This window comes from Acinonyx jubatus, chromosome D3, assembly GCF_027475565.1.
Source record: "Acinonyx jubatus isolate Ajub_Pintada_27869175 chromosome D3, VMU_Ajub_asm_v1.0, whole genome shotgun sequence".
Taxonomy (NCBI): Eukaryota; Metazoa; Chordata; class Mammalia; order Carnivora; family Felidae; genus Acinonyx; species Acinonyx jubatus.
In genome coordinates, this window is record NC_069392.1 from 42,719,705 (window position 1) to 42,747,270 (window position 27,566).

At 38.8% G+C, this 27,566-nt stretch overlaps 1 protein-coding gene and 1 long non-coding RNA gene across 7 annotated transcripts in view; both read left to right on the forward strand.

Moving 5' to 3' along the window:
• Nucleotides 1-12,479, forward strand: part of LOC113602209 (uncharacterized) — a 64,962-nt gene extending 52,483 nt beyond the window's left edge. Inside the window, exon 6 of the long non-coding RNA XR_003423584.2 lies at nucleotides 9,248-12,479. This is a non-coding gene — a long non-coding RNA (uncharacterized LOC113602209). The remainder of the gene's footprint in view (nucleotides 1-9,247) is intronic.
• Nucleotides 12,480-23,074: 10,595 nt separating this feature from the next.
• GREB1L (GREB1 like retinoic acid receptor coactivator) overlaps nucleotides 23,075-27,566 on the forward strand; it is a 279,671-nt gene continuing 275,179 nt past the window's right edge. For 4 of the 6 annotated variants that reach the window (XM_053206241.1, XM_027068619.2, XM_027068620.2 and 1 more), the window contains exon 1: nucleotides 23,084-23,220. The gene's annotated coding sequence lies outside the window, so the exon portion shown is untranslated. Of the gene's footprint in view, nucleotides 23,221-27,566 lie in introns of all 6 variants that reach the window. The other 2 variants (XM_053206245.1, XM_053206238.1) reach the window with 1 other exon arrangement.

The window sequence follows — 27,566 nt, forward strand, 5'->3', positions numbered from 1 at the left end:
GCACCTGACTGCTTCACTATATTGCCTCCTGGAGATCTGTTTTTTTCTCAATCTGTTTTGTAATTTTAGAGGTAATCATTTTAACTGTAATTCCAAAATTCCATTTGTATCTTGTAGATACCTACTGGATGGAAGGCAACATGGATGAAATAACAAGGCACTCTCGCTTTATGTTTATCTTTTCAAATTGTTTTTACCATAAGAGCAACCTAACTCTCATAGTTTGTGATAAAAGAGTAAAATTAAATGCCACCACTGCAAAATATTTCAGCTTGCTATAATTTATAAATTGTTTATCAAATAGATAAACATGATCCAGCTCTACTTATTTGTCCAGCCTTATCTCTCTCTACTCTCTAACCACATTAATTGCCTTCTCTATTCCTAGAATATCCTGTTCCTATCATCTTACTTCTAACTCCTATCTACTTCAATTTTTTTTAATGTTTATTCATTTTTGAGACAGAGAGAGAGAGAGAGAGAGACAGTGCAGGTGGGGGTTGGAACAGAGAGGGACACAGAATCCAAAGCAGGGTCCAGGCTCCAAGCTGTCAGCACAGAGCCTGATGCAGGGCTCAAACACACAAACCATGAGATCATGACCTGAGCCAAAGTTGAATGCTTAACCGACTGAGCCACCTAGGCGCCCCTAACTCCTACCTACTTTGGAGCTCAGCCTAAATTATCAATTTCTTAAGAAATTTGCTTCACTGCTTCTCCAATTTGATTAGACTTCCCTGATACATGCTTTCATAGCTCTCTATATTTTTCTTTGATGACACATACTATAATTGTAATCAAGTTTTTTTCTTTTTTAATTTTTTTAAATGTTTATTTATTTTTGAGAAAGAAACAGCATGAGTAGGGGAGGAACAGAGAGAGAGGGACACACAGAATCCAAAGCAGGCTCCAGGTTCTGAGCTGTCAGTACAAAGCTGTATGCGGGGCTCGAACTCACAAACTATGAGGTCATGACCTGAGCCAAAGTCGGACTTTCAACCAACTGAGCCCCCCAGGTACCCCTGTAATCATGTTTTTCTTTTCACGTCTGTCTCTACCAACACATTTAAACTTGACAGGCACTTTAATGACTTATGCACCATTTTAACCCCAGCACCCAACAAAGGGCCTACCACATAGTGGTCACTTTGTTTTATTTTTTAATAAACTATTTGCATATAAAACTGATAACTTTAGAGCTAATAAGTTAAATTATTAGCCTGACTCTGCCAACTGGAAAATGGAAAATTGAGCAAATTTATTTATAGACCACTAAAATAGTAGTATATTATTTTTTTAATTTTTTAAAAGGGTAATTTTTAGAAAAGGTAATAGCTCAGTGATTGAAAGTGTGCTTGTTTATATATATTCTGCCTTATGGTAATCAAGAATTGGGACATCTCAAAGAATTAACAAAATGATGTTGCCTAAAACTAGAATGGACAGCCTACCTGCTTTGCCTCCAGTCCTGTCCCTCCTATAGTGTTCACCTCCATCCCATTGTCTTTATGAAGTCTTCTTTTTTGTCTGAAACTCCCAGTAACACTTCCCCTTTCACCGAATTTCTGCTGCAGTTAAAGTCCAAGGTCTCCAGGTCAACACTAGATCATATATATCGCCTTGTATTGTTCACAGTTATTTTCTTTCTTTTTTTTTTTTTTTGTTCACAGTTATTTTCAATGTTAGTCTTATCTCACCTTATTAGGTTATAAATCCCTCAAGGGGAGGAACCATATCTTTATGCTTCTATAACCCCACAGTGCCTACAGCAGTGCTGAGAACATGATACCTATACAATCAACACACATTGATTGGTTTGTGGGCAAAAGAATGAGTTAATCTGACAATATTGGTCCATATCAATCAAAGGCATATATATATATACATATATATGTATATGCTATATATATACTTTTGAATATATATACATATATATATGTGTGTATATATATATACATATATATGTATGTATATATATATATACACACATATATATATGTATATATATATATATATTGTAATTCCTAGGAACAATGGAAGATCCCACTTTATGGGTACTGGGTTTGTTTAAACCTTTTCAGTACAGGCCTGTTCTCTAACTAAAGTCAGCCTGGGTCATCAATGACAGGGAAGGATAGAAGTTTCCTTTCTTCCTTTTCAACATTTCTCAGGTCTTGCCATAAAACAGGCTAAGACATAATTAGAACTATCCATACTCTGGAATCAGCTTTTCTTTTTCTTTTTTCCTAATGCTTATTTATTTATTTTGAGAGAGAGAGAGAGAGGGAGAGGGAGACAGAGAATCTCAAGCAGGCTGTGCACTGTCAGCCCTGAGCCCAATGCGGGGCTCAAACTCATGAACACTGAGATCACAACATGAACCAAAAGCAAGAGTCAGATACTTAACCAACTGCGCCACCCAGGCACCCCAGGAGTCAGCTTTTCTTTGAGAAAGATCATTTAACTTGAGTGTTAGAAAGCAGCTGCTTTGTATTTGGGGTCATGTACCTAATTAATCTGAGTCCAAACTAGTAGAATAAAACCAGGCTTCCATTTTATTATTGAGTAAACCAGTCTGATCTCCAAACAGATTCGGAGCATGACAGGTACTTGTTCTGCTGATTTGATGAGCTTCTCACTGATCCACTGGAATGCTGACAGGTTCAAGCAGAGTCCTTTGAGCAAGGGCAGCCTAGCTTACTGTGGACTGCTGGACAAGACTGCCATGTGCTAGCCATGAAAGCTGGGAGAGGGAAAATTCTGCACTGAAGATAGAAAGAAGATGGAAGGTGGAGCTGCTCCTCTCCTAATCTTTTAGGCTGACCATTTCCCTCTGGCCATTCAACTGGTCACTTGTGAGGCATTCAAAAGTATTTCTTGAGAATCTGTGATGTGTCTAAAGGGACTGGAAAGACAAGTAAGAATTAGTTTTAGCAATCTTGGAGCTTGCAATCTGTTTAGGGAGATAAGATATACACAAGGGATAGGTAAGTAATGATAGAAGACAGAATTTGATTACATATTGATTGGGAAGGGCAAAATCACTGTGAATGGGAGCTGTCAAGGAAGACTTTGTAGGGTAGCGGAGACCCTAAGGAACCTTGAAAGAGCTATTTACAGTGATATTGTCATAGCCAGGTGATTAACAGGTAACTTACCCTCCCAAATAATTTAATTTACATCAGATGCCTAGTTACTTGATTTACATAAACCAATTTAAGAGTCAGGGAAGACTGAAGTGTGTAGTATTTTTCACTAAGAATCTAGCTGCAGAAACCAAGGCAAGGCTAGGTTGTTTTGGTCTATGATCACTGATATTTCAAAATAAAGTCTCAATAGGAAGAAATCGTTGAAGCTATTTCAAAAATAAAAATACCATGTAGTTTATCTACCTCTCTAAATAAATAAAGGACTATTTCTGTATTTGTATTTGTATTTCTGCAAATCACTTTATCTCTGGGTTCTCACTTTCTATAAAAATGAGGACATTAGTCTAGAGCAAGTTTCCCCAAAGAGGTTCTGCAAAATGTTAATAAACATAATGCAAACAAACAAACAAACAAACAAGTCTCTCTGATCATGTAAGTTTCAGAAACATTGGGTTGAACAAAGTTATACTGGCTTCTTATAGAATTTCTTGCAGCTTTTAATATGATGATTGAATTATGAGTTTTCAAGATGAGGATAGAGCATAAGCCATTTCCCAAACTTATCTGACTATTGAATAACTTTTTCATGAAACATCATGTAAGACTATGTTCTGAAAACTACATTCAGGAGATAAGAATGCTTTTTCTGGATTAAAAAATGCTATCATTCCATATTTGTAAATTGAATGTATATTTGTAGATCTATATAAAACCTAATTATTTTGCTAGTGTAATTTCACTTTGAATTGTTAAGAACCATATGATTTTTATACATTGCAAACTTAAAGAACATGTTCATTTTTTTCTTCAAGTAGCCCAAGCTAAAATGCAGTTATGGGTAAATCCATATTACACTAAAACACCAAAATGGTGCCACGTACATGACTGAAGATCAATAACTGTTTTGGGTATTAATTATATAGCCTCTTGATTCTCTAGTGTTCTCTCTAAGGATACTGCCTTAGAGACTAGTTTTTGTGCTTAAATTTTTCCATTAAATGGGCTCTGTTTGATACATGGTGGAAAATTACCTGATTAAAACAATAGTTACGTCTAAGAAAAGTTACCTTTTTATTAAATAAGACCTAGAGCTTTATTTATGATTTTGCCATCTGATAACTGCTGGGGAGGTTTTTTTTTAAGAGATTGGGGGGAAAATGTTGCCAAGTTACCCTTGTTTGTTTCAAGAACCTGCAAACACTCACTTTTACATTAGAAAAAACTTACCCTGCATTGAGAAGTCATAGGCTTTGTAAAACTCCTGCTGATTGACCCTACCCTTGACCTTAGCTCTAAAGCCTAGCTCCCTTCTGACATGCTGGTGTAGAGAATTTATTTATTTTAACAGTAGGGATCCAGAATTCCAGAAATATTCCTACAAAAAGCCCCAAGATGTATTTACCAAATCTTCAGCTCCACAAGACTGAGAGGCCTCCACTAACACAAAGTGATTAATAGTGGATGGTGGCTATCATGGGATTCATGAATATGAATCAGCTTTAAGAAGTAGGACCTAGAAGTGTGTGAAAGAGCTCCACTAGAAATGGCCTTTTTGATCATTAAGGAAAAATGAAAATAGGCATACTTTAATAGCAGAGGCCTTTTGGTAAAAGGAGTCAGTGCTGCAGTTCCATAAGTAATTTAGGTAATAGTTAACAAGGCGGGAGGGGGGTGGGGAGTTGCACGGCCAAGTCTCTATTTGATCTACCTTCCTCTATCACATTCTCTCCCATAAATCCTGCTAATTTTACTATAGAATCATAAAGTGCAGCTTACTATGCATTTTGACTTTTCAAAAAAACTTTTTTTTCATTTGATTGGATAACATCCTCATTAAACATTTGTAAGATGTTAAGAAGTACAAAAAGGAAAAAGGGAAAATTACCCAGATGATACTATTCAAACACAGCTGCTATTAATAATTTAGTAAATTTCTCTTAGCTTTTTTTTAGGGGGTGCAGTCTCTTTTTTATGATTTTGTAATGATTTTCATAAATAATTTCCTAAGTTTTAAAATACATTGTTATAAAGATTTTCCCTAGTATTCAATAAATTATCCTCAGATTGTATTATAAAAGTTTTAAAGCATGGGAAGAGTTGAAAACATTTTACTGTGAACACCATATTCTCATAGCTTAGATGCTGTTTATCTCTCTCCATTTATCAGTCCATCTTAGTCTTTATGCATTTCAAAGTAACCTTATAGATATTAATTTCATGGATAGTCCTTGGAGTGAAATATAATTTAAAAATTATTTTCCTATTATTGACTGATGGCTTACTTTTCATTTTCCACTATTTTACACAAGGCTTCATAAGAAGAATATACTTCTAAGATTTAATAATAGTTTCTGCCATAATGAAGAGGCAATACCAAAAAAAGTAGATAGAGACATACTGTCTCTATCTGGCTTTGAATCCTGGGGAAATAATACCAAAATGTAGTGTGAACAGCCACATCCTTAGAATCAGGTAGATCAGATAATTTGCAGGTAATGGACCCCGGGAAAAGTACTGAACTTTTCTGAGGTTCTGTTTCCTCACCTGTCAAATGAAGAGAGTATTACTATCTTATAGGGTAATTGTGAGGATTAAGTAACATGTATGCAATCTATCTGTATTTTGTAAATAAAAGATTTCCCAAAAGTTTCATGAAAAATTCAGGGTGAGTTCACAGTACGGGAGAGACATGATCTTCCCTGTACTTTAGGTGGCTTAATCTTGCCGAATTATGTGTGATGGATAATAGTGGGGAGGAAAAGTTATAAAGAGGTAGGTTTAACTCAATTTAACAAACATTTAGTGAGTAGGTATGAAATGCAAAGCTAGATGCTAGATGCTTTGGGAGTTTAGAGCAGAGTGAGATCTTGACAGTTACCACAAAGACTTGTCACGGTAAAACAATGATGTAAAGTAGTTATGCAACAGAGCAGAATCCATCTGTCCATCATCCATCCAGTGAATATTAACTTTCCTCCTGCCCTATGCCAGTCATGGTTCTAGGTGCTGAAGATAAAGCATGGGGGAAAAAAACAGACAAAAATCCTTACCTTCATGTAGCACCCTTTCTAGGGGATAAGATAGATAATATACAAATAAATGAAAAATAAAATATAAATAGTAATTAAGTACCTTGAAAAAAATGTCAAAGAATAAAGCAGTGTAAAGCAGTAACAAGAATGCTATTTTATATAGCCTTTCAGAGAAAGTGTTGTTTAAGCAGAGAACTGAAAAAGATTAAGAGGTGAACAGATTTCAGGGTAGGATTAACTGAACTGGCCAAGACCCTGAGGCAGGAGTGGGCTTAAAGGAACCCTAGGGAGGGTGATGAATGTGCTTGGAGCTGAGGGAGGACATGGTAGGAAATCAGGTTGGAGAGATAGCAGGGCTCTGGTGGGACTATTTAGGCTTTGGTAAGGAGATTGGCTTTTATTCTAAGTAACACAGGGAACCAATTGGGGGTTTTGATAGGTGAGTAATATGATCCATCTCAAATTTTAAGAGGTGATCCCTTTGACTGCTTTTTTGGAGGACTGGCATACCTCATTTTATTGCACTTCACTTTATTGAGATTTGCAGATACTGCATTCTTAACAGATTGAAGGTTTGTGGCAACCTTGCATGGAGTAAGTCTATCAGTACAATTTTTCCAACAGCATTTTGCTTACTTTGTGCCTCTGTGTCACATTTTGGTAATTCTCATAATATTTCAAACTTTTTCATTATTATATTTGTTATGGTGATCTGTGATCAGTGATCTGTGATGTTACTATGGTAATTGTTTTGCAGTGTCACAAAACACCCATAGAAGACAGGGATCTTAACTGATAAATGTTTGTGCTCTGACTCTTCCACCCACTGGCCATTCCCCCATCTCTCTCCCTCTCCTTGGGCCTCCCTATTCCCTGAGATACAACAATATTGAAAGTAGACCAATTAATAACTATCCTACAATGGCTTCTAAGTGTTCAAGTGAAATGAAAAGCTACACGTCTCTTACCTTAAATCAAGAGCTAGAAATGATTAAGCTTAGTGAGGAAGGCATGTTGACAAGAGGCTAGGTGTCTTATGCCAAATAGTAAGCCATGTTATGAATGCAAAGAAAGGTTCTTGAAGGACATTAAAAGTGCTAACCCAGTGAATGCATCAATGATAAGAAAGAGAAACAGCGTTATTGCTGATATGGAGAAAGTTTGAGTGGTCTGGATAGAAGACCAAACCAGCCATAACATTCCCTTAAGCCACAGCCCAATCCAGAGCAAGACAGATAACTCTCATCAATTCTGAGAAGGCTGAGAGAGGTGAGGAAGCCCCAGAAGAAAAGTTGGAAGAGAGCAGGGTTGGATCATACGGTTTAAGGAAACAAGCCATTTCCATAACATCAAGGTGCAAGGTGAAGCAACAAATTCTGATGTAGAAACCATAGCAAGTTATCTGGAAGATCTAACTAAGATCATTACTGAAGGTGGCTACACTAAACAACAGGTTTTCAGTGCAGGTGAAATAGCCTTCTATCAGAAGAAAATGCCATCTTGGCCTTTCACAGTTAGTGAGAAGTCAATGCCTGGCTTCAAAGCCTTCAAAGGACAAATTGACTCTCTTGTTAGGGGCTACTATAGTTGGTGACTTTAAGTTGAAGCCAATGCCCTTCTGAAAGTCCCAAGTCCCTTAAGAATTATGTGAAATCTACTCTTTCCGTGTTCTATAAATGGAACAACAAAGCCTGGATGATAGCATGTCTGTTTATAACATGGTTTACTGGATATCTTAAGCCCACTGATGGGACCTGCTGTTGAGAAGAAAAGATTCCTTTCAAAATATTACTGCTCGTTGACAATGCACCTAGTCACCCAAGAGCTCTTATGGAAATGTACAATAAGATGAATGTGGTTTTCATGCCTGCTAACACAACATCCATTCTGTAGCCTGGGGATCAAGCAGTAATTTTGACTTTCAAGTCTTATTATTTACGAAAATACATTTTGTAAGGCCATAGCTGCCATAGACAGTGATTTCTTTGATGGATCTGGGAAAATTCAATGGAAAACCTTCTGGGAAGGGTTTACTGTTCTAGATACCATAAGAACATTCATTATTCATAGGAAAACATCAAAATATCAAAATTACCAGGAGTTTGTAAGAAGTTGATTCCAACCTTCATAGATAACTTTAGGTGTGCAAGACTTCAGTGGAGTAAGACACTGCAGACGTGGTGCAAATAGGAGGAGAATGAGAGTTAGAAGTGGAGCCTGAAGATATGACCAAATTGCTGAATCTCATGATAAAACTTTCACAGATGATGAGTTGCTTCTTTTTTTTAATTTTTATTTATTTTATTGTTATTATTTTTTATTTTAGAGAGAGAAAGTGTAAGTGGAGGAGAGGAGCAGAGAGAGAGAGAGAGAGAGAGAGAGAGAGAGAATCAGCATGGAGCCTGATGTGGGGCTCGATCCCATGACAGTGGGATCATGACCTGAGTTGAAATCAAGAGTCAGGTGCTCAACCAACTGAGCCACCCAGGTACCCCAGGAGTTGCTTCTAATGGATGAGCAAAGAGAGTTGTTTCTTGAGATAGAAACTACTCCTGGTTAAGATGTCATGAAGATTATTGAAATGACAACAAAGGATTTTAAATATTCCAGAGTAAACATTAAAAAAAACAAAACAAAAACCAAAAAAAACAAAAAAGGGGCACCTAGATGGCTCAGTCGGTTGAGCGTCCGACTTTGGCTCAGGTCATGATCTCGCAGTCCATGAATTTGAGCCCCGCATCAGGCTCAGTGCTAACAGCTTGGATCTGGAACCTGCTACAGATTCTGTGTTTCCCTCTCTCTCTCTCTCTCTCTCTCTGTGTCCCTCCCCTGCTCACACTCTGTCTCCATCTCTCTCCCAAGAATGAATAAACATTAAAAATATTAAAAACTAAATATTCCAAAAACAGTTGTGAAGGCAGTGGCAGGGTTTGCGATGATTAACTCCAATTTTGAAAGACGTTCTACTGTGGGCAGAATGCTATCAAACAGCATCACAGGCTACAGAGAAATTGGTCATGAAAAAAAGAGTCACTCAATCTAGTAAACTTCTCATCTTATTTTAAGAAATTGCCACAGCCACCTTCACCTTCAACAACCACTGCCCTGATGAGTCAGCAGTCATCAACATGGAGGTGAGAGCTTCAACTAGGAAAAAGATTGACTCACTGAAAGCTCCAATGATGGTTCACATTTTTTTAGCAATAAAACATTTTTAAATTAAGGTATGTACATTGTTTTTTTTAGACATAATACTGTTGCACACTTAATAGACTATAATATAGTGTAAAGATAACTTTTGTACATACTGGGAAATGAAAAAAATTATTTGACTCACTTTATTGCAGTATTTGCTTTATTGCTGTGGTCTGGAACAAAACCTGCAATATCTCTAAGGTATGCCTGTACAGACTGGGCAGGGGGCTTGGGTAGGGCAAGTGAGTGGAAACTAGGAGGCCATTGCAAATGTCCAGCAGTTTCAACACAAAGTGGTAAAAGTATAGGGAGTGAGAAGTGGTCATATTGGGGATATTATTAAGGCAGAGTCAAAAAGATTTCTTGATGGATTGAATGTGGGTTTGAATGAATGTAAGGATCAGGGACGCCTGGGTGGCTCAGTTGGTTAAGCGTCTGCCTTCAACTGAGGTCATGATCTCTCAGTTCATGAGTTCAAGCCCTGCATTGGGCTCCATGCTGTCAGCTCAGAGCCTGGAGCCTGCTTTGGATTCTGTCTCTCTCTCTCTCTCTGTCCATACCAGGATCTCTCTCTCTCTCTCTCTCTCTCTCTCTCTCTCTCTCTCTCAGAAATAAACATTAAAAAATATTGAAAAAATGCAAGGATCAAGGATGACTCTGGATTTTTACATGGAATGATATGAGTGCTTTAAGTTCATAGAAAAATAAGCAAAGTGTTATGGCAGCACATAGAACAAGCAATTACTTTTGACTGGGATTATCAAGGGAGTGTAGATGAGCATTGAAGGGTAAATATCCTTGGATTCAACAGGCATGTAGGGTGCACAATTTAGAGAGGCCCTCACTCTCAGGGCAGTGGAGATGCAGGGCTGGCACCTGAGTGAGTGTTTCCTTATCTTTTGCACCCTCAGGGCCTTGTTAGCCTCACCCTAGTCCCAGCTCTGGCACTCAAAGAAGAGGTAAGTGAACATTCAGGCTAGAGAAATGTCAGGAGCAAAGAGATAGAAGAAGCCTGCAAAGAGATTGCTGCAATTTTCTGGACGAGAAGTTAAGTGTTGGAATTCCAGAGAAGTTTCTAGGCTCTCTATCCTCTCTCACTCCCTCTCTCTTTTTTTGGCAGGCCCCAAGGGCAGCCTTCTTGTCTTTCCGTTTTTTATGTTGCCATTGCCTCCACATCCTTTTGTAATTTTCTTTCACAAGACTAGCTGTAGAGATAAGTCTGCTTTCCATAAATTCCTTCTTCCTCAGATGTCCAAAGGCAAAAACCTGGTCCTTGTTGTTTTTTGGGTTTTGGTGGTTTTTTTTTTTTTTTGAGTTTATCATTAATCACTAAAGAATCGAATACACATAGAGATGTTACAAAGTGAAGAAATTCTTAATATCCCAAAATATAAAGTGTTCATACAACTTAATAGCAAAAACACCCACAATCTGATTAAAAAATGAGCAGAGAATCTGAACAGACATTTTCCCAAAGAAGACATACAGATGGCCAATAGGTACATGAAAAAGTGGTCAACATCACTAATCATCAGGGAAATGCAAATCACAACCACAATGAGATACCACCTCACACATGTCAGAATTGCTATTATCAGAAAAAGCACTAACAAATGCTGGCATAGATGTAGAGAAAAGGGAGCCCTCACACACTATCAGTGTAAGGGATTGTAAATTGGTGCAGCCACTATGGAGAATAGTATGGAGGTTCCTCAAAAAATTAAAAATAGAACTCCCGTATTACCCAGTGATTCCACTTTTGGGTATTTATCTTAAAAAATGAAAACACCAACTCAAAAAGATATATACACCTCCATGTTCTTTGCAGCATTATTTACAATAGCCAAGGTATGGAAATATTTCAAGTGTCCATTGACAGATGAATAAAGAAAATGTGGTATATATAAACCATGGGATATTATTTAGCCATAAAAAGAATGAAATCTTGCCATCTGTGACAACATGAATGGATTTTGAAAGCATCATGCTAAGTGAAGTAAGTCAGACATAGAAAGAGAAATACTGTATGTTCTTACTTACATGTGGAATCTAATCCCAGCCCCCCCCCCCCCCAAAAAACAAGCTCAAGATACAGAGAACAAATTGGTGGTTGCCAGAGGTGGGATGGGGGTAAGGGCAAAATAGGTAAAGGGAATCAAAAGATACACATTTCCAGCTATAAAATAAGTCACAAGGATGTAATATACAGCATGACAACTATAGTAAATAATAATGTATTGCATATTTGAAGGTTGCCAAGAGAGTAGATCTTAAAGGTTCTCATCATAAGAAAAAATAATCTGTAATGATATGTGGTGACAGATATGAACTAAATTTATGTGGTGATCATTTTGCAATATATACAAATGATGAATCATTCTGTTGTACATCTGAAACAAATTTAAGGTCTATCAATTATGCTTCAATTTAAAAAATTGTATTGGCAAAAAAAAGAGAGAGAATATTCTTAAAGTTTTTAACAATTTTAGATATGACTCTGTACCTGAGGTGGTCATAGACATGAAGCAGGGAGAAATCCCTGTATTAGCTTGCTCAGGCTGCCACAGATTGGGTAACCACAGATCGGGTAACATAAACAACAGAAATGTATTGTCTCACAGTTCTGCTGGAAATCCAACGTCAAAGTGTCAGCATGTTTGGTTCCTTCTAAAAGTTGTTAGGGAAAACCTGTTCCATGCCTCTCTGCTAGCTTCTGGTGGTTTGCTGGCAATTTTTGGTGTTTTTTGATTTGTAGATGTATTAACCAATCATATATCTTCATATGGTGTTCTCCCTGTGTGCATGTTTGTGTCCATATTTTTCTTTTTTATAAGGAATTCAGTCATATTGAATTAGAACTCTACCCTACTCCAGTCTGAACTCATCCTAACTTAACTAATTGCATCTACAACAATCCTATTTCAAAATAAGGTCACATTCTGAGGTATTGGGGGTTAGGACTTCAACATATGAATTTTTGGAGGACATAATTGAACCCATAAGAACCTCCCTCTGCAATTTTTTTATCCCTGAAGATAGTTCGACAGATGGCCTCTCCTTTAACATATAAGACTTAAGATCCTGTAAGGCTAATTTTGCACTCTTTCTTAAAGACAAAGAGAAGCCACTGAAATGTTCTTGGAGGCAGAGTAGACTCTGGAGATAGACTGTCCCAGTTCACATATCTCAGCTACACCACATATTAACAGTAGCACCAGGAAAAAAATCATTTAACTTGTGTCTTAGTTTCCTTTTGTGTAAAATGAGGATAAAAATAGTAGTTACCACACAAGATTATAAGAATGAAATTAGTTAAGGGGCACCAGTGTGGCTCAGTTGGTTAAGTCTCCTACTCTTGATTTCAACTGAGATCATGATCTCACAGTTTGTGAGTTCAAGCCCTGCCTCAGGCTCTGTGCTAATAGTGTGGAGCCTGCTTGGGATTCTCGCTCTCTCCCTCTCTCATAATGAAAAAATAAGTTGATTTGTTTAAAAAAAAGTATGAAATTAGGTAAAACATAAAAAGAGCTTAAAAGAGTGCCTGACATATTGTGAGACTATATAAAAATTGCCATACATATATTTTAAACAGGGTAGGAATGTGATCAGATTTTAATTTTTTTATTTAAAAAATGTTTATTTATTTTGAGAGAGAGAAAGAGCACACATGCACACAAATGGGGGATGGGCAGAGAGAGAGAGGGAGAGAGAATCCCATGCAGGCTCTGCACTGTCAGCACAGAGCCTGATGTGGGGCTTGAATTCATGAACCATGAGATCATGACCTGAGCATGAGTCCTGATCATGACCCAATCAAGAGTCCGATGCTTAACTGACTGAGCCACTCAGCCACCCCAAATTTATCTTTATTTAGAAAGATTTTTAAATCATCAAGTAGATTCACTTATCTTTTTATAATTAATTTATAGTTTTTCTATGTTAGGGTCAGAAACTATGGCTCAGCACTAAGATTTCCATTCTTCAGCATTTGATAAGATTTTCTTTCTGGCTTAGAACATTTTCATACTGTTAAGTATTTTTGGACTTTATAGAAAAGAATGCATATGCTATGGTTTTAGAGTTCAAAGTTATCTGTATATACCACATATGTGTTTCATTGTGTTATCCAAATCTTTTCCTCTCTATTTATTTTTGAGCTATGAGATATGTGAAATTTCTAGAGAAAGGGATTTAAATGTTTAAAATAAATTCTTTTATTCTCATCAGTTTTTTAAAAAAATATTTTGGCACTATGTATTTGCACTTTGGAATTCGTAGATCAGGGTTTGAGATCCATGACCATCTACACTGTATGATATTGAGGACATCTAATCTCTCTAAAGCCTTGTTCAGCATCTGCAAAGTGTAAGTGTTAATTACAGTCACTCCATAGCTTGTGAGGATTACTTGAGAAAATTCTCAGTTAAGTGGCTGGCATAGAGTGAGTGTTCAATAAATATTCACGGGGTGCCTTGGTGGCTCAGTCAGCTAAGCATCCGACTTTGGCTCAGGTCATGATCTCATGGTTTGTGATTTCAAGCCCCACATTGGACTCTGTGCTGACAGCTCAGAGCCTGGAGCCTGCTTTGGATTCTGTGACTCCCTCTCTCTCTGTCCTTCTCCCATTCATGCCTTATCTCTCTCAAAAATAAATAAACATTTTAGAATGTTTTTAAATAAATAAAATTTCACTATTCTTATTGTACCTTTTATCAGAGTAAATTAGTTTTATTGTCCTACTTGATGCTTACTTTTTAATCATGAGTTTTACTTTGGTTTTATTTCATTTTGATTTTATTTTTACTTGATTTTATTTTGCTACTTTGTATCGCTTCTTTTTGTCTGCATTTTCTTGTAATTTTATTTGCCACCCATTTATTTCCAATCTTTCTGTGTTGTTTTGTTTCAGGTATTGATCATAAGGAGAATAGAGTTAAATTTTCTTTTTTTTTTTTCCACTAAGAGATTTTTGTCTTTCTATAGGAAAATTTAGCCTGCTTGATTTATTGTCATTAATGCTGAGAATGTATTCATACATCTTGTTTTCTTTCTATTATGCTTTATTGTTTTTCCTCTTTACCTGACTTGTGATTTTGGTTAAGTTTTCTTTCTATGTTTTTTCCTTCAAATTATTTGAATGTTTTACAACCAATTGTGGTCGTTATCATTAAATTAAAAAAAATTGAACCAATATATACTGTATCTACTCCTTATGCCCCATTCTTCCCCCCAGACATGTTGAGACTTTTTAAGAGTTATAATTCTCCTTCCAGGGACCCATATATCCCATATTTGTTGAAATAAACTGGAATTTGAACATAGGAAACTATGTTATGAACCCTGTGTTAATATGTACATTAGATTTTATGAAAGCATTATCAATAATTATTTATATTTTACTGGGTTTTTATTCTCCAGTGTTTTTTATGTATTCTAATTTCCTTTTTATAGGGTCTTTTATTTAATTACAAGCAACATCAAATGCATCATAAAGAAACTTAATAATAAGTAGAATTTTGGCTCATTTAACAGAGTTCTGAGGCAAATTTAAAACACAGTTTGAGGGGCACCTGGGTGGCTCAGTCGGTTGAGCACCCAACACTTGTTTTCAGCCCAGGTCATGTTCCCAGGGTCATGAGATGGAGCCCTGCGTTGGTTTCTGAGCTAACAGCACAGAGGCTGCTTGGGATGGTCTCTCTCTCTCTCTCTGTCCCTTCCCTGCTCTTACTCTCTCTTTCAGGATAAATAAATAAATAAAACATTTAAAAAACCAACACAGTTTGATGAGGGCTTTAACTATAGTTTTGATTTTCTCAAATCTGTCTTCTTCCTTGTGTTAGCTTCCTTCCTGGCATCAGAATGGTTGCAACAATTTAGGCTTCACAAAAGCACATCACACAATGAGAAAGGGAGAATTGTTTTCCCCCAATCATTAAATAAAGAGTTGCCCTTCACTTTAATTGGAGTACATCAAAACAAACTTTGTGGCAAGAAAATGCCATGTGTACTCATTGGCTTAGACCTATATTATGGTCCATCCCTAATCCAATTACTAGAGCAAGGGGAAGGAAATTATATTGTTCACCAAACGATTACCGAATGCGTGAAGTGTTGCTTGGGAGGTAACTGTACTACAGCTGTGTTTGGAATTCAAACTGATGTGGTTTTCCTTCATAGTCCTTCCTTCATAGTCCTATAAATATGTATATTTTTTATTTGAAAGAGAGAGAGAGAGCAGGGGAGAGGGACAGAGAGAGAGGGAGAGCGAGAATGCCAAGCAGACTCTGCACTGTCAGCTCAGAGCCCAACGCGGGACTCAATCTCACTACCCTGGGATCGTGGCCTGGACTGAAATCAAGAGTTGGACACTCAACCGACTAAGCCACCCAGGCGCCCCATCTTATAAATATTTTTTCTTGTGTTATTGCAGATGACATGTCAGATGACGATATAATTATTTTTAATGGGAGATCTGAAATACCAGAGAATTTTATTGAACTCTAAAGCAGAAATTTCATAAGGATATGTGTAAGTGTATCAAATAATCTTGCCCTTTCACACTGAATACACAAATTTATATTTATCTCTGGAAAATGTTCTATTATATAGCATATATATAGTATAAATACTGTCTCTCCATTTTAAAATTGAGATATAATTCACCTACAATAAAATTCATCTTTTAAAAAAGTACAGTCCAGGTGGGTGATGGGTATTGAGGAGGGCACCTTTTGGGATGAGCACTCGGTGTTGTATGGAAACCAATTTGACAATAAATTTCATATATTAAAAAAAAAAAAAAGTACAATCCAGTGGTTTTTAGTATTTCACAGGGTTGTGCAACCCTCACCACAATCAGCTTAAAAACATTTTCATTATCCCAAAAGAGAAACACATACCCATTAGCACTTAATTCTCTATTTCTCCCCAAACCTCCTACCCTTAGTTAACCACTAATTTGCTTCCTATCTCTGTGGATTTTCCTACTCTAGACACTTCATATAAATGGAATCATACAATATGTCTGGCCTTTTTCACTTAGCATAATCTTTTCAAGGTTCATCCATTTTGGAGCAGGTATCAGTACTTCCTTTTTTAAAAAAGAGAAAAAAGATTGAATAAAATTCCATTGTATAGCTATCCCATCTTGTTTGCCCACTTATGGGTTGATGCACATTTGGGTTGTGTCCACTTTTTAACTGCTATGGATAATGCTGTTATGAACATTTATGTACAAGTTTTTGTGTGAATATATTAAATTCTTTTGTACGTATATCTAGGAGTGGAATTGCTGGGTCATATTATAACTTTAATTTTTTGAGGAACTGCTGAACCATTTTCCACAGTGGTTATTCCATTTTACATTCCTACCAGCAGTGTATAAGGGTTCCAGTTTCTCCACATCTTTGCTAACATTTGTTATTATATGTTTAAAAAAAATTTTAGAGCTTCTTTTTTATTATGGTGAACTATATGTAACATAAAACTTAACCAGTTTTAAGGATATAGTTTTGTATAGTTTTGTGGCATTAAGTACATTCACATTTTTGTGCATCTATCACCATCATCCATCTCCAGGACAATTTTTCATGTCTTACCCTAACCTTAACCCAAATTGTACCCATTACACAATAACTCCCCATCACCTCCCCAACCTTGGCCCCAGCCCAACCACCATTCTACTTTCTGTCTCTATGAATTTGGCTACTCTGGGTACCTCATAAAACTCAAATTATATTCTATTTGTCCTTTGTGACTGGTTTATTTAACCTAGCATGATGACTTCAAGGTTCATCCATGCTGTTCTATGTGTCAGAATTTCCTTCCTTTTGAAAGATGGCTCGCATTCCATTGTTTGTATTCTGTTATTTTTGGTTTGTTTTGTTTTTCTAATGGCCTTTTAATGGGTATAAAGTAATGTCTTATTGTGGTTTTGATTTATATTTCCCTAGTGGCTAATTATGTTGAGCACCTTTTTGTGTGCTTATTAGCCATTTGGCAATCTTCTCTGGAGAAATGTCTGTTCAAATCTTTTGTCCATCTTCCCTTTGATTTAGTTTTTTTTTTTTTTATTGTTGAGTTGTAAGAGTTCTTTACATATTCTGCAGAGTAGATTTTTTATTTATCAGATCTATGATTTACAAATATTTTTTCCCACATCTGAGTTGTCTTTTCACTGTCTTGATACTGGCCTTTGATGCACAAAAGCTTTTAATTTTATGAATAAATTTATTTAGTTTTTCCTTGTTGCTCATGCTTTTGGTATCTTGTTAGGAAGCCATTTCCTAATCTGGGGGCACCTGGCTGGCTCAGTCAGTAGAGCATGCAACTCTTGATCTCAGGGTTGTGAGTTTGAGCCCCACATTGGCTATAGAGATCACTTAAAAATTAAAAAGAAGAATCCCCCCCCCCAAAAGGAGTCATTGCCTAATCCAATATCAAAGAACTCTATAAACAGACTTTTATAGTTTCAGTTTTTATAGCATATCTAAGATCCATTTTAAGGAATTTTTATATCTGTTGGAAGGCAGATTATTTTGACACCCTTGTTGAAAATCAATTAACCATAGATATATGGGTTCATTTCTCGACTCTCAATTTTTTGGGGGGTAGGGAAAGAGAGAGCATATGATCAGGGGAGGGGGCTGAGGGTGAGAGAGAGAATCTCAAGCAGTCTCCATGCCCCAACTCGGGGCTCTATCCCACAGCCCTGAGATCACGACCATGGCGAAAATCAAGTCGTATGCTCAACTGACTGAGCCAACCAGGCACACTCCTAGACTCTTAATTCTCTTCCATTGGTTTATATTTCTGTGTTTATGCCAGTTCCACTCTGTCTTCATTACTGTAGCTTTGTAATGAGATTTGAAATTGGGAAGTGCAGTCTTCAGACCTTAATTAAAAAAAAAAAATTGTTTTGACAATCTGTGTCCCTTGCATTTCAATACAAATTGTAGGGTCAGCCTGTCAATTTCTATAAAAACAAAACAAGACAAAACAAAACCAGCTGGAATTTTGATAAGGATTGTATTGAATCTGTAGATCAGTTTGGAGTGTATTGCCACCTTAAGAATATTAAGTCTTCAACTCCAACAACACATAATGTGTTTCCATTTATTTAGGTCTTGTTTAGTTTCTTTTAAAGATGTTTTGTAGGGGTGCCTGGGTGGCTCAGTTGGTTAAGTGGCCGACTTTGGCTCAGGTCATGATCTCACGATCCGTGAGTTTGAGCCCTGCGTCGGGCTCTGTGCTGACAGCTCAGAGACTGGAGCCTGCTTCAGATTCTGTGTCTCCCTCTCTCTGACCCTCCCCTGTTCATGCTCTGTCTCTTGCTGTCTCAAAAATAAATAAAACGTTAAAAAAAATTTTAAAATAAAGATGTTTTGTAGTATATTACAAAATAGGGATGTGTGGGTGGCTCAATCAGTTAAGCATCTGACATTGTATATTACAATTATATTACTATATATAATAAATAATATAATAAAATATAGTTAATATTATAATATAAATATTTTATAATAATATAATGAAATAATACTCCATTTTGCTTCTAAAAATTGCAACATATAAATATTGGATGTCCTGGAAATATTGTAAAATATTTTTTATCTTTTCTTCCATAATTTCTACTTACTTACTTTATTTACTTATTTAATTTATTTATTTTTGCTCTGCATTCTGGAAGGGTTCTTTGAGATGGTATTATAGTTCATTAATTAAGCTTTTAGCAGTATCTTTTCTTCTATTAACTGCTTCTATAGTCTTTTCAACTAAAATATCCATGTACTTTTTTTTATTTATCAGGACATTCTGGTTCTCAGATGGCTCTATTTTCATGACAACTTGCCCTTATCACTTTTTAAATTTCATTAAGAACATGAATAAGATTCTTCAAAAAAATGTTTTCTCCTACTTCCTGCATTAACTCCATTTTAGTGAGTGATAGCTGGTTTAATTTGGCCCTCTTCTTTCAAGTGGTAAATTTTCTCTTTATGATTAGTGATATTTTTTATCTGCTCATATTAATATGTGGAGATCTGGATCATTCAGCATTGGTAAGTGGCACCCAATCTGAAATTAGAGACCACTGTTCAATACCTCACGATGAGTCTTAACCTCTGCAGGTGGTGGTGCTAGGTTGGAAGTTGGTTTCCTGTCAATCAGTTGGCCCTGAGTGGGAAAGTAGTGCTTTCCCTTTCCTCCTAGGAGATAATGGTTGATGGTGCACAGGATGCTGAGCCACCAAGCCTCAAACCTTAAGTTGAGAGAAAAAGGTAGAGGGTGAGGACGGAAGAAAACAAAATATTTAAAACTATGCCCAGGAGAGAACTTTGGGTGTGACTACTGGCACGTGGAACTCAATGGAAGCAAATAAATATGAAGTCTACTAAGTGTCTGAGAGAACCGTATGATCAGATAAGCTGTAAGCCTGGCCTCAAAAACCTTTAATTGTGGGGCGCCTGGGTGGCGCAGTCGGTTAAGCGTCCGACTTCAGCCAGGTCACGATCTCGCGGTCCCTGAGTTCGAGCCCCGCGTCGGGCTCTGGGCTGATGGCTTGGAGCCTGGAGCCTGTTTCCGATTCTGTGTCTCCCTCTCTCTCTGCCCCTCCCCCGTTCATGCTCTGTCTCTCTCTGTCCCAAAAATAAATTAAAAAGTTGAAAAAAAATTAAAAACAAAAACAAACAAAAAAAACACCTTTAATTGTAAAAAAAACCTCTCAGGACCCCAAACTTGTACTAGCAGGAAATGGGCTATGAAAATCATGAAGTCTCCAAGGAAGGCATACTTCCCAGTGCCCACTTAAGATATGACCATGAATGATATTGAACAGGGAAGAGTCTTCCAAAGTGTGGAACAGAGGCTACAGAAATTAAGGCAAAGGGGTGGTCATCCTTAAGAGCAGAGCCAAGACATAATCATAGCCTCCCATTGCTGAGGCACAGGATCTTCACAATAAGCACTTTGGAAGGATTCTATTATTTATAAGGCCCCTGACTGCTGTGAATCTCATATTTTTCACTGAATTTGAATTCTGATGCAGAATATTTATGGAGGAGCATTTGGAAATTGTTGTTACGGGGAAGAGTGGAGGGATTCGCAGCAGTTAACATTTTATAGTTTGCCAGGCACTGTGCATTGTCTCAGTCCACTTAGCTACTCTCTGAGGTATGTACTATTGTGATGTTATTTTACAGATGGGGACACTAAGGTGAGTCAAGAACTTGGTCAATGTTACATAATGGGTAAGTCTTAGAGCCAGGATTCAGAGTACTCACTCAACCTTATCACATTTTATAATCACAAAAGTCTATTGGGCATGATGAGGAATATATAAACCCAGGAGGGGCTTATATATAAACAAATAAATTCAAGGCAAAGGAATGTATTATCTAATAAAGGAGACATTAAAATGTTTTCAATCTACCAGAAATAGATTAGCATCAGTAACTTTTAACCTTGTTAGGGACTTGTCTGGTTTATTGATGAATCATCAGTTCTACTACACAATCTGGCTTACACTAGGTGCTCAATAAATATTTGTTAAATGAATGAAGAATGAATACCAGAGTCCTATAATATAAATCTAAGGTCCTTGAGCAATTGTCCTTTGCAATTTGTCCTTGAGCAATTGTAAAGGCAAATTTGCCTTTACATCTCCAAGAGTCTAGCATGGTTGGCACTAAACAATGGTCCTTGAACTAAATTGAGAGAAAAGTGCACTGTGGTTTTACTTTAAGGCTGCTCATTGTTCCCAGTTTCCTTATCTTTAAAGAGGATGGCATCCCCCCTCCCAACTCTACAGACCTTGTGAGGGATTGAGTTTTTCAAAAGATTCTCTGTCACCTGCTTTAACCTTTTGTGAGCTTAGTTTGTATTCACAAGGTCAACTTGAAGTCTCAGGTTTCTACTGTCATTTCCACATGTATGTCTAGTTTTCATGGTGAGTTTGGATTCCTTTTCAATATGTTGAACTATATTGTTAATCACCTGCATCTTTCTAGGTTGTAGTTATTTAAAAGTCATGCTGACTTCATTTACTAAGCCTATATTGCATGCAAGATCCAGAACTGTGGGTATACAGCAGCGATTGAGAAAGCCATGTCTCCTGCCTTCCTGGCACATGAAAGTGTTTCTATGTGATTTTAAAGGCCGGACAATAGGGATTCAATTGTAAAACAAAACAAAAAGCCATTTCTCCTTCTTATCACCACCAGGAATGCAATGATTTTAAAGGAAATGGCAGTTGAGTGTGTCTTTCCAGTGCAGGAGGGAGAGAAGACAAATTAAACCACAAACAAATCGCTTGCTTTTGCTAGTCATAACTGAACTATGTCTTGAGTTATTTTCTGGTAATTCCAGACTTCTAGTCAATTCCCTCTGGATTGACCAAAAGAGAAAGGGGGAAATTGTACTTGGGTTCTTAAAAAAAAAAAAAAAAAAGGAAAAAAAAAAAAAGAAGCAAACAAAACGTAGACTTAGAGATCTTTTGAGATCTACTTTAATTGAAGCTGTCTTTAAACTATAATTGACAATGGTATAGCAACAATAGACTGATAAACAACCTGCCCCAAGACCAGGCGCTGCCGTAGCTTCCCTATTTCCACCAACATGCTGAGCTACCCAGGGCTATACTTGTCCCCAAGACACTAAAAAGAGATCAACTTTTTTTACCTAAACTTTTCCACCACTTCCAGGATGGAGCTGTTTCTTCCAGAGTGTGGGCAATTCAGTAAAGGCGTTTAGTAGCCCTATCTCTGGCAACGACAGTTTTTTTAAATGGAGCTACATCTCTAGTAACAGGAACCACCAGCTGTGAAAAGTGGAGCTAAATCTGTCACTATCAGCCGAGCATCTCTTGAGAACGTTTGCTCCTGCAACACGCTTCATGCTCCAGGACCCATTGGATGTGGCTGCGGGTGGGGCGGACTATCCCTCTTGGTCCCTGAGGAGGCTCCTGACTAGCCCCGGAGAGCAGGCAGCCTCCCCCTGCGCTCGCAGGGTCCGCGGGCCGGAGGGCGGGCTCATTCGGGAGGTGCAAAAGTCGGCTCTGGCCGGGAGCTCCCGGGTTTGTTTGGTTTTGTCCGCGTCCTGCCCCCCGCCCTACCCCCCTTCGTGCAAAAGGCCAAGGGTTTTTGACCCACCATTGCCCAGGCCGAGTTCACACTTAGGGCCCTTTAGCCGCCGTCCTGGGACAGAGAAAGCAATCGCGTAATGAAGCGAGAGCACTCTGTGAATGAACGCGGACTCGGCGAGAAAATAATTTTTCTTCCTGGCTGAGTGCGTCAGCTGCACTTTAGGGGGCGATCCTCTTTCCCAGAAGACCCCCTTACGCCACCACCCTCCACGCCCCACAGTGGCCACAGACATCATTTGTGCCGTGGAGTTTGGAAATGGAGGCGGGAGCACAGGGGACTGAGGAGGGGTGGGGGCGTCCTTGGAGGGGGCGGGGAGGGAAATGTGCTCCGCTACACTCAAGGAGGGCAAGGGAGCCCTAAAGGCCACTCGCGGGCGCGAGGGCTGCAGGAGGCCGAGAGGCGGGGCGGCGGGGGAGGGGTGGGGGTCCCCGCCGCGGAGGTTCTGGGGAAGCGGGAGGGGCAGCACCTGAGGAATCCGCCTCCGGCCTCGGCGGCCGCCGCCTCGCTCCGCCCCGGGGAACTGAGCGCGCGGCGAGCGCGCCTGCCAGAGAGACGCCAGCCACCGGCGGCGCTAGCACCTCGGAGGAGGGCGGCCGGAGCGAGCGCAGCGCAGCGCTGGGACCGGGACTGGGGGTGGGGAGACCAGCCCCGGCCGAGGCGAGGGCCACCCCCTGGTCCTCTGCCCTAGCGCCCCGCCAGGGCCAGGTGAGCGGCTGCGGGGACTCCGGGGCGCGGGGGCGGGGGTGGGGGGGGTGGTGAGAGGTCGCGAGGCGGGCGCGAGCGCATGCCTCTGCCGGGCAGGAGCTGCCCTTTGGCGGGCTGTGGACACCCTGCCTGCTCAGGGAAGCGCTGCCGCTGACTTTTTGTGGAGGACCGGGAAGGCGGAGCGGGGGGGTGTGAGCGCCACTGTGTTTGTGTGGCGAGGGCAGGCGCCAGTGGCAGCCCGGGATCCGAACCCCTTCTCCCCGCCGCCTCGCGTCAGCCCGCTGAGGGGACCCAGCCCGTGCGGTCCGCGCTCGGCGGCCAGAGGCCTGTCACCGCGGGCTCTTCTCGCTCCCTTTGTGGCGGGAGCGAGGAAGCCCGAGAGTGGGATGAGAGAGGCTGAGGCGCCGCGGGGAGCGCTGAGGCGGAGACGGCCGGGGGCGCGCCGCGAACCGGCCTCCCCGGGCCTAAGGGGCGTGTGAGGGGGTCGCCCGGAGGGTGGACTTCGGGCGGGGAGGCGTGGAGGTGACGGGGGGGGGGGCGGGGGGAGGAGGATGGGGAGAGCTCAGCTTGGGAAAGTTGAGAGCGTCCGGCGGTGGCTGCGCGGTTGCTCCGCGTCCACGGGTTTCTTTTCCTCACATCCAATGTCACTTCGTCGCGAGCGCGCGCGCGGCTCCAGCCATCATTTCCATTTTTCTGAGAGTGCTGGAGGACCACTCTTAACCGGAGTGAGACACAAAGGGTTGTGTTGACAGCTGACCCGGACACGAGTAGACAGCGAGGGGAGGTGTGTGCCCTGGCCCGCGAGGGTGGTGATGAGGCGGCTTGGTAAAGTAAATCAATTCCCTCAGTCCGTCTTCCGAGCTCCGTTAAAGTAAATTATCTGTACAGACCTCGTTCGTGGGGCTTCTGAGTTAAATCGAGCCCAAGTAAGATCCAGAACGCGATTCATCGGTACGGGGACAGCTGCTGCCTCCAGCTGAGGTGACCGGGTCCTGCAGAAACTCATTCCATCCTGCTCCTTTCCTGTATGAATGCGACTGTCGCAAGGTCCTTATCCACCCTACCCTAAGCCTCTGTCTCCTGTCCAAAAGATAGAAACCAAATTTCAATTTCTACCTTTCACACCTGTACAACCGCTCCCCTCCCCGAAATCTCACTTAAATCTCATTTTAAAACCTAGCCATTTAAATATGGGGAAGAGCTTTTCTTTAAAATTAAATGCCCCCCCCCCCCCCCCCACTTAAGAAACCTCTCATCCCTCTGTACATTTTCTTATGCTTTGGATCCTGGAATTTCGTTTTGAGTTTTGTGACTGTGCTGGTTCTTTTTCTTTCTGAATATTTCTATGTGATGTTACAAGTTGCAATGCTGAAATGTTATGTAAAAGAGAAAAATAAAATAATTGTTTCGTTGAAAATACTTAGTAATAGAATTCCATGGATATAGGCATGTGTGTAAAGGAAAATTTTAAATTGATATTGAAAAGTCATATGCAGTATGGAAACCAATTTGACAATAAATTTCATATATTGAAAAAAAAAAGAAAAGTAATATGCATAAGGTAAGAATTTCAAACAGTGTAAAGTAAGTCTTCTCTCGCCCACTCCATACTCCCAATGCCCTCCTTCCCAGAGGCAACCACAGTTGTCCAATTTTGTATATTCTTCCGTGAATCTTCTATTAAAATGGAATTACATTATGGAAATAAAGGCTGAAAAGAAATGGAGTACAAGTAAAGACCAACCTCCGTATCAATGATGATGACTATGTGATTATCCACTCATGATGACTTTAGAACCGTTTATTTGGGCTAAGGCCCTTATAGTCGAAGATCAGTTAGAGTGCTAAAAATCTTGAAACATGTACACTGTGGAAAGCAAGACTATTAAACCATTATCCCTGCCCCTACCCCCCCACCCTCACTAAATTCTCTACACTGGTTTTTTATAACCTTTTTTGAATTTTTCCCTCCATTTTGGAACTCCTTATGAAGTAAAGGATGAGCACTGTAGCTAACTCTGTCCAGTGCAGTGTATTATTAGATTGAAAAGACATAACTATACACTCCCATTGGCACAATATGAAAACTTAATGGTAAGGGAGAAATACGGAGGCCAAGTTTAAGACATTTGGTCACATCTAGTTCCAGGCTTGCATTTACCATAAACTAGCTAAATGAAATAACTTTCTTGGAAATGCTTCCCCCCCCCCTCAGTTAAATAAATGAAGTGAACTACTTGGTTTCTAAGAGTCCTTCTAATCCAAAATTTTGTGATGAAAATAATAGTTCTGCAGGTGTTCTAAGACTAGCTAAGGATAACCCAGTTGGACCTGTGTGTATTAGACAATAGAGTGACACACAAAAAAAATCCTGATTTGTAGATTCATAAAAAGGAAGTTAGAGGTGTTTAAACTACATTCCTGTTCTTATGAGATTGATATCATTGAGGAACAGCTACTTCACTTTCCCACAAAATGTCTGTTTATGTTACTGGTAGAGGCCGAACTCTGCGCTGAATGGGCCTCTGCGTATCACCTTGTATGGCTAAGGAGAGTGAAATTTTTCCCTAAAAATGGTGCCATTTTTAGGGAAATTACTCTCACTAAACTCTTAACTTTTCTTTTTGGTAAGTGGAAATGAAGTTCTTTTACCTACTTCAAAGAAAGCTGACATAATTCAATTAGTAATTCTCAAAAGCATTTAGAATGTGAATATTCTTATAACTATTTTAGTTGTAAGTATTCACTTAGAGGTCATGTTCTTAACAGGAAACTTTTCTAATCTCTAAAATACCTGCAAACTCTGGGCAAATGATCCCTGATGGGTGCAGGGAGCTGAAGAGTGATTGCAAGGTTATGAGAGTAAAAAAAATTAGTTGATTTTAGTCGCTATATATGATCTCAACTAAGGGGTTTCAAAAGTACACTGTAAATGGTGATTGCAAAAATCGTAGATGTTAAGAAGGAGGTTTCATACTTTAAAGCTTCAGAGTCACCAATAAGGAGTATTATGTAATTATTTTGAATAAGTCTGTAATATGAATACATTATTAGTGAAGTTTTAGGAATGTTTGGGATGGTAAGAATATAAGTTAGAAGAACGAGTTTGTAAGGGTGCTTAGAGTAATCTTGATTGACAAGACTGACAAAAACAAAAGAAAATTAAGTACTAGCAGTGAAGTTCTTCTAAAATGGTAATAGTTTTTGTTTCTTCCAGCTCCCTTCTCAGTCTTGCCATATGAAATATATATTTTTACAGATGTCGTATCATACTATAGTTACATTTCTACCCTGATTTTTTCCATAAACAGTTTTTTACAATTTACTCCCTATTATTTGTAGTAATTTCATAATAGTTTATCCAGTTAAGGTACCATAATTTACTTAGCCCTTCCTCTATTAGGGAATTTTCCAGTCATTAAAAAAATATGATGACTGTCCTTATGAAGGTAACTTTCTTTTTCTTCCCCTTCCCCTCCTTCTTCTCCTTCTTCTTATTTTAACTTCTTTAGGATTATTTTTTTAGAGAGGTAGTAATGGTATTGTAAATAAGTGGGCTCTAAAATTAAAGGTTCAGGATTCAAAAAATAGCCCCATCACTTATTGGCAAAATTGGGCAAGTAGCTTATTTTATTGAAACTTTAGCTTCCTAAGTTATGTAGCATTCTACAGAGTTAAGATAAAAAGCAATAGCATGATGAAAACACAAGTAAATGTTAGCACTTATTTTTAACAGGACATTTCCAGATTCCTGGTAATTTCCAAATTACTTTCCCAAAGGATTTTATAAATTTATACTGTCATTGACAATCTATGTGTGTGCTTATGTTTTAGTAAAACATATGTTATTGCAACTAATTTGATCAATGTAAAATTGTATCCCTTTGTTTTGATTTGTATTTCTTTGGTCTTGTGCAAAGTCAGAGGTGGTTTTTTTTCAGCAGTATTGCTACAGTTTTCTAAATGGAGTGGTAGACATTTTATGGCCTCAGTCATTTTGAACTAGACTATAAGACAGGCATATAGGACGGGTCAGTTACAACACTAATCAAGTGTCCCAATAGGTTCTTTCAAATTAATAGTACTGTTTTTTGTTTTTTTGTATTTGCCATCTATGTATCAGTATAACTAATTGTTATTAGTTATTATTATTTTAAATCTTAGAAAAGTACCTGTTAAGGTTAGTAATATATCAATTCTACTTAAGTGAAAACGCAGTCCTTTTTTTTTCCCCGTTGAAGGGCTGATTTATAATTAGTATTGTGATCACAATTTGGTGGATTTTTGTTAGGAATGCTTCTCAAAACTTGGGGAAAAAATCAGAGAGAAAGTTTCACGAGCTCTAA